Consider the following 7,872-nt stretch of genomic DNA (forward strand, 5'->3'; position numbering starts at 1 on the left):
ACCTTGAGGTCACCAGCTTGAGCATGGTGTTGCCTGCTTGAGCGTGGGATCATCGACATGACCTCATGGTCGCTGGCTTGAAGCCCAAGGTTGCTGACTTGAGCCCATGGTCACTGGCTTGAACTAGGGTCAGTGACTTGGCTGGAGCCCCCCACCCCCAAACCACATCAAGACACATATGAGACGCAATCAATGGACAACTAAAAGTACCGCAACTACAAGTTAGACTTCTCTCTTCCTTCCTGCCTCTCTTTCTCTCTCTGTCCCTCAAAAAATAAATAAATAAAAAGTCAAAACTACTGATGCCTGGCTTGTTCTCACCTGCAGTTTTGTAATTTACTTGGTATAGACTGCAACCCAGACATGGGGAGTGTTCTTAAAATTAATATTTTTATATTAAGATAATTATAGATTCACATGCTGACATGCTGTGTAAGAAATAGTACAGAGAGCCCTGGCTGGTTGGCGCAGTGGTAGAGTGTCAGCCCAGCATGTGGAAGTCCTGGGTTCAATTCCCAGCCTGGACACACAGGAGAAGCGACTATCTGCTTCTCCACCCTTCCCCCTCCCTCTTCTCTTTCTCTCTAGTCTCCTCCCACAGCCATGGCTTGAGTAATTCAATCAAGTTGGCCCCAGGTGCTGAGGATGGCTCCATGGCCTTGCCTCAGGTGCTAAAATATCTCAGTTGCAGAGCAATGGAGCAGCAACCCCCAATGAGCAGAGCATTATCTGGTAGGCAACTTACAGGATGGGTCCCAGTCAGGGTGCATGCGGGAGTCTGTCTCTCTGCCTTCCTGCCTCTCACTTAAAAAAAAAGAAAAAGAAATACTACAGAGATGCCTAATACCCTTTACCCAGTTTGCCCTTTTGGAAACATTTTGCAGAACTATAATACAGTCTCATAACCAGGATAATGACACTATTACAGTCAAGATACAGAACATTTTCATTATCATAAGGATCCCTTCCTCACATTGGCATTTTATAATCACACTCACTTTCTCACCCACTCCAACCCCCTCATTAACTTCTGGCGACCACTAATCTGTTCCCTATTTCTATAATTTTGTCATTTCAAGAATATTATAAAAATGGAGTACATAATCCAGTACATAATCTTTGGGAATTAGCTTTTTTCACATGATATAATACTCTGGAGATGCATCCAGGTAGTTACATATATCAGTAGTTACTTCCTTTTTATTACTAATAGTCCATGGTATGGATGTGCCACAGTTTTGTTTAACCATCTCAATTGCATTCAGGTTTTTGCTATTAAGGATCAACTGCTATAAGCATTCATATAGATCTTTTTTTTCTTTTTCTGAAGCTGGAAACGGGGAGAGACAGTAAGACAGACTCCCGCATGCGCCCTACCAGGATCCACCAGGCACGCCCACCAGGGGGCGACGCTCTACCCACCAGGGGGCGATGCTCTGCCCCTCCGGGGCATCACTCTGTTGCGACCAGAGCCACTCTAGCGCCTGGGGCAGAGGCCAAGAAGCCATCCCCAGCGCCCAGGCCATCCTTGCTCCAATGGAGCCTCGGCTGCGGGAGGGGAAGAGAGAGACAGAGAGGAAGGAGAGGGGGAGGGGTGAAGAAGCAAATGGGCACCTCTCCTGTGTGCCCTGGCCGGGAATCGAACCTGGGACTTCCGCATGCCAGGCCGACGCTCTTCCACTGAGCCAACCGGCCAGGGCCTCATATAGATTTTTTTTGTGTGTGAACATACTTTGTCATTTCTCTGGGATAAATGCCCAGGAGTAGAATTATTGGGTTGTATGGTAGGTGTTGTTTTTAATAAAAATGCTAAACTATTTATCAGAGTGGTTTGTGAAGAAAAATCAAAATGGTATTGATATTGTCAAGAGAACAATCTAAAATGGAGCCAGAAGGCCTCCAGGAAGTTCAGATAACACCTCCCCCCATGTGAAACTGAACGTTTTAACTAGGCTAACTCACAAACAGATACATCCTGATATAGTTCCTGGAACTGGTTCTGCATCACTGACCTCTCTATGAAGAAATAAAATTTTCACCTAGCAATAGACACAGAGCAATCAATGCTATATATAGCGCAGTGTAAGTCTGCGTGGCAGCACCGATGACAGCTCTTTCAAAACTACTTGTGTAATCCCTATGGAAGCCCCCCTTTCTCTGTCTTTGTAAACACAATTCTTTTTCTTTATTCTTTATAACACAATTTGGATTTCCACTCATATCCGTATATCCTGAATTGCAATTCCTAAGATCCAAGTACAGCTTCTGTTACCTTGCAGTTCTTGGTCAAAATGGGTTGACTTATATGGCGTCAGGAGTGGGATCCAGAGTGACTTCTGTCCTCTGCAAATAAGGTACCTCTAAGAGTCCATTACACTCTATCATGTCCCTGGTGGTCCTGGATTGCTGAGGTAAGTCCTCCTGGACCCTAACTACCCACCTTGGCTGAGGCTCGGACCTCTGTGGGTGTTCTTTGTTACCAGCATTTTGTCTGCGGGATTTAAAAATGCCTATCTGCTGAGTAATCACTGTTTGAAAAGTGGGAAGTGTGCTCTCTAAGGGAATGGGTTCTGGACAGCCTCCTCCTAGAATGGCTGCTGGATTTTTTTTTTTTTTTTTTTTACAGAGACAGAGAGTGAGTCAGAGAGAGGGATAGACAGGAATGGAGAGAGATGAGAAGCATCAATCATTAGTTTTTCATTGCGCATTGCAACACCTTAGTTGTTCATTGATTGCTTTCTCATATGTGCCTTGACCATGGGCCTTCAGCAGACCAAGTAACCCCTTGCTCGAGCCAGCAACCTTGGGTTCAAGCTGGTGAGCTTTTGCTCAAACCAGATGAGCCCGCGCTCAAGCTGGCAACCTCAGGATCTCGAACATGGGTCCTTTGCATCCCAGTCCAATGCTCTATCCACTGCACCACTGCCTGGTCAGGCGGCTGCTGGATTTATGTACAAAAATTATAGGCCCTTGTCCTTCAAATTTCTCTCACTGGTCCATAATGACCTGGGACAATTGACGGTTAAACTGTTCAACTTGGACTCTTGAGAATCCCACAAGTTAGTCTATCTGCACAGTCAATTGGAAAGAAACTACAAAACGAAGTAACCTGAATGGGAAGCGTATTTTAATGGCCGTTTTGAAGCCTTTACGCATATAAATGATTTAAAAATTGCTTCTTCCCAAAACACAAATCCTAAATTAACCAAAGCAAATTCCAAGTTGTCTCAGAAATTTACTAAACTTGAAGAGACTTCTAAATGTTCTGATGTCTCCTTATCTGCACCTTCTGCTCTTTTGCCTCCTGCCCATCTGCCCCCACTTCACACTTCACTCACTAAAACTCCCCTTTTCCATGGGGCTGGCCTTCCTGCTCCATTGAAAGTTAAACTGCCAGATTGCACAATCCTATGGTAGACTTTTTCTGTCGAGGTTGAGAGCCATGAACAAAGCCTGAAAGCTAGCTAAACGTCTTCATGGAGAGGCTTTTGCTTGAGTTATTGATTGGAAGAAAATTTAAAAATGTTTTTAAAAATCAAATGAAACTGGTTTTAATTAGCATAATAGAAATATGCTAATTAAAATATGAAAATATTTTTAAGCATTGTTTCAGCATAGAGGGTGTCAATGATGACACCTCAGTACATTTTAATTCGACCTTTGGTGAGGGTCTATAACAGCGGTTCTCAACCTGTGGGTCGCAACCCCGGCGGGGGTCGAACGACCAAAACACAGGGGTCGCCTGGAATTTCCGATGGCTTTAGGTGACCCCTGTGTTTTGGTCGTTCGACCCCCCGCCGGGGTCGCGACCCACAGGTTGAGAACTGCTGGTCTATAAGAAGAACTTGAACAACAGGTAAAAAATTGTAACTTAATTGGGCCACCATGCAAACCCATGATTTAATGAAATGAGCAGCTCACCTGAGCTATCCAAAAAGATACCAAAAGAAAGCTAAACCAGCCCTAAATGCACAAATGTAGGCAACCCAAATAATGAGCCTACATTTATAGCAATTGATGGCTAAATCCATCTATCAAAGTCCTCAAAGCAAACGACCCTTCAGAGGGGTCTGTAATGATTTCAAAAACCCTGGACATTGGGAAAAAAAGATTGTTTTAAAGCTCAAAAGGCAATTACAAGGTCAATAAAATTTGTGAATCGTCCTCGAGGATTCCAGCCAAACTTTACTCAGCAATAGGGTTCCTTCAAGGATCAAAAGGGGATTTTCCCACCCTCCTAACCAGGTCTTTAGTGGAAATTTAACTATCAGAAAGGGGGTGTCCAGGCCCAAGTAGATACCAGAGGCAGCTCATCATTTCTTAGCCCCACCAGCTGCACCGCTCCCCCTCATCGGAGAACTGAAGCCATACAAGTGGTGGTTTTCAGTCAACCCATGACTGTCTCCAAATCCCTTCCAATTCCTTTTCAACTTGGACCGAGTCAAGGAACCCACCAATTTCTTTTGGTTCCCTGTGCCCCTATTCATCTCCAAGGATGAAACTTTCTTGAAAGCTCATATAGTCCATAGTTCCTTCTCTCAGAAGGCAGAAATAACCTTACGTCTTGAACTTCTAACTCATGACCCTCAAGAGGACTTGTTCATGAACTAATTCATAGCTATTCCAGTTTTTTTTTTCTCCTGTCACTTTAACTGACCCAAAATCTCTTCTAGATTCCCTTAAAAAAACAAAACAAAAAACTTTGGTCATAAAATGCCATTGACATCAGTCACATTCATTTTGTACGAGTAATGAAAATTCATAGTGACAAAAATAAACCTCTGCCCAACATTTGTTGATGCACTTTAAATGCAGAGGCCAGTGAAGGAATCAAACTCGTTATTGAGGAATATCTCAAAGACTCATCATTCCTTGAATGAGCCCTTGTAATATTCCTATTTTCCCTGTTAAAAAATTTATGGAGATATGTTCAAGATCTAAGAGCCAGAAACAACCTAGTCGTACCTAACCCTCACACCTCACTTTTAGCCATACCACTAGAAAGTACCTTTTCTTTGGTTACAGATCTCTGTGGTACTTTTTCTTAGTGTTTCTGTTTATCCTGAAAGCCAGTTCTCCTGCACTTCCACAAAGGAAGAACAATAATATACTTAGACAGTAATGCCTTAGGGCTACAATGAAAATTCGATTTACTTGTCCCAAATTTTAAAGGCAAAGATTGCCAACATAGAATTCTCTTTCTGTCTACTCTTTTATACTTTGTGGATGACTTCCTCCTCCACTCCTCTTCTGAGGAAGCAGCCCTGGGAGACAGCCCCCACCTTCTTGAGAACCAGCAAATAGAGGGGCATACAGCTCCTAAAGAGAAACTTCAGTCAGTAAAACTCAAGGTAAATATCCAGGACATTTAGTGACTGAGAGAAGTCTCAGACTTCTTGGATCCTGATAGGACCCAAGGCATTTTGACTTTTCCTGTCCCCAAGATGAAAAGACAATTCAGAGGATTCTTATATTGGGTCACATACTGTAGAAATTGGATTTCTAATTTTTCTGTCATGGCTCAACTTTTACACTCTCTTGTCAAGGCTGACCAGACAGAGCCCCTCACACAGGCAGAGGAAGGAATCCCATGTCTTCTTCAATGAAAAAAAGGGCTGTCTTTATAATCTGCCTTCTTTAGAACATCCTAATTGTCTATTGCCCTTTTCCCTTTTTGTCGATGATAGAAGGGAAATGCCTTAATTGTCTTGACCCAATGACATGAAAGCCAACATAGACCCTTGGATACTGTAGCCAACAATTAGATCTGGTGGCTAAAGGTCTCCCTCCCTTGGGTGAGAGCCATTGTGGACCTTGCCAATCTACTACAGCATGTGGAAGAGATAGTAATAGGCTCCCCGCTGACTCTTTCTGTGCCTCATTCAATGGAAACCTTACTTAACTCGCATCATACTCAGCTTCTCTCTGTTAGCAGACTGACCTCCTACAAAGTTCTTTTATTATCTTTATCTAATATGCCTATTGCTCACTGTAATACTCTACTACTCTCCTTCCTGTGCCCTCCCAGGAAACCCCTCACAACTGCCTGACGTTAACAGACTACTAACTCTTCTAATTGATTTACAGGGAACACCTCTTAAAAATGCTAAATTAGTTTGGTTTGCTGATAGTTCTTCCCTAAAACGTGAAACGGGCCACTATCAGACACTCTATGCAATTATTTTTCTAAATGAAACCATTGAGACCAGTCCAATGCCCCAGGCAACTTCTGCTCAACAAGCAGAGCTCTATTTATTAATCCAAGCTGGCAGTTTGGCCAAAGGTAAAAGGCTTACATTTATACTGACAGCAGGTATGCTTTTGATGTTGCCATGGCTTTGATATACTCTAGAAATAGAGAGGATTCTTAACTTCTTCCAGACAAAAGATAAAATCAGTTCTTATGATTTAAAACTCTTAACGGCTATTCAATTACTGAAATCTTCAGTAATCCCTGGATGTTCAATGGTAAACACAAAGGTACTCATTTGGCCAATACTACTGCTAAATTAGCAGCATTAAAACAATATGAGGCCCTAGCAGGTTGGCTCAGCGGTAGAACCTCGGCCCGGCATGTGTAAATCCTGGATTTGATTCCTGGCCAGAGCACATAGAAGTGCCCATCTGCCTCTCCACCCTTCGCCCTCCCTTTCTCTCTATCTCTCTCTTCCCCTCACTCAGCCAAGGCTCCACTGGAGCAAAGTTTGCCCAGGCGCTGAAGATGGCTCCGTGACCTCCGCCTCAGGCACTAGAATGGCTCCGGCCACAACGGAGCGACACCCTAGATGGGCAGAGCATTGCCTTCTGGTGGGCGTGCCGGGTGGATCCTGGTCGGGCAAATGCGGGAGTCTGTCTGACTGCCTCCCCGCATCTCACTTCGGAAAAATACGAAAAAAAAAACCACCCTAAAACAACAATATGAGCATCACCTGTCTGGTGGTAGTGCAGTGGCTAGAATGTCAACTGGGGATGCTGAGGTCCCAGGCTTGATACCCCAAAATTGCTGGCTTGAGCGAGGACTCGTTGGGCTTGAGCTCAAGCTCACCAGGTTGAGCATGGGGGTCCCCAGCTTGAACATGGATCACAGATAGGATCCCAAAGTTCTGGCTTGAAGCCCAAGGTTGCTGGCTTGAGCAAGGGGTCGCTGGCTTGGCTGAAGCCCCCTTCCTCTCGCCACTGCTCCCATCAAGGTACATATAAGAAGCAACCAATGAGCAACTAAAGTGCCTCAACAACGAGTTGATGCTTCTCATCTCTCTCCCTTCCTGTCTATCTGTCTCTCTCTGTCTCTCTCTTGCAAAAAAAACCAAACAAACAAACTAAAAAAACAATCTGAGCCTCTAAGGGAAGTACCTATCCTACCAGCTGAACCAACTGGGGATTTAAAAGGCAACATTATGGTGGTTGATCTCTTCATAAATTATAGAAACGTCTAATCATTATGTTGTACACCTAAAACTAATGAAAATTGTATGTTAATTTTAATTGGAAAATTAAAAATTATTATAAAATTATTAAGAGGACAAAAGAAAAACACAGGTATATTCTGTAGGCTTTTTCTCTCGTTAAACTTTTCCCAGTAGAATGCAAAGTTTCTTGGCATTAATGCCCAAACTTCATAAAATATGTATATCTTTGAATATAATGTTTCTTGGCCTGTGTTATACAGGAAAAGTTTATATTATATTTACAATTATGTTAAAAACAAAATTTTATTTATTTATTTATTCACATTTAAAATTTATTACAGAAACTATAAACCCTAGTTATAAAGATGCATCTGAAATAAATTATAACAAATTTCAATAAAAATATATGTATGTGTGTGTGTGAGTCCAGGAATAAACACATACTTGAATGTTTCGGTGACTA

Source organism: Saccopteryx leptura, chromosome 1, assembly GCF_036850995.1.
Source record: "Saccopteryx leptura isolate mSacLep1 chromosome 1, mSacLep1_pri_phased_curated, whole genome shotgun sequence".
In the NCBI taxonomy this organism is placed as follows: Eukaryota; Metazoa; Chordata; class Mammalia; order Chiroptera; family Emballonuridae; genus Saccopteryx; species Saccopteryx leptura.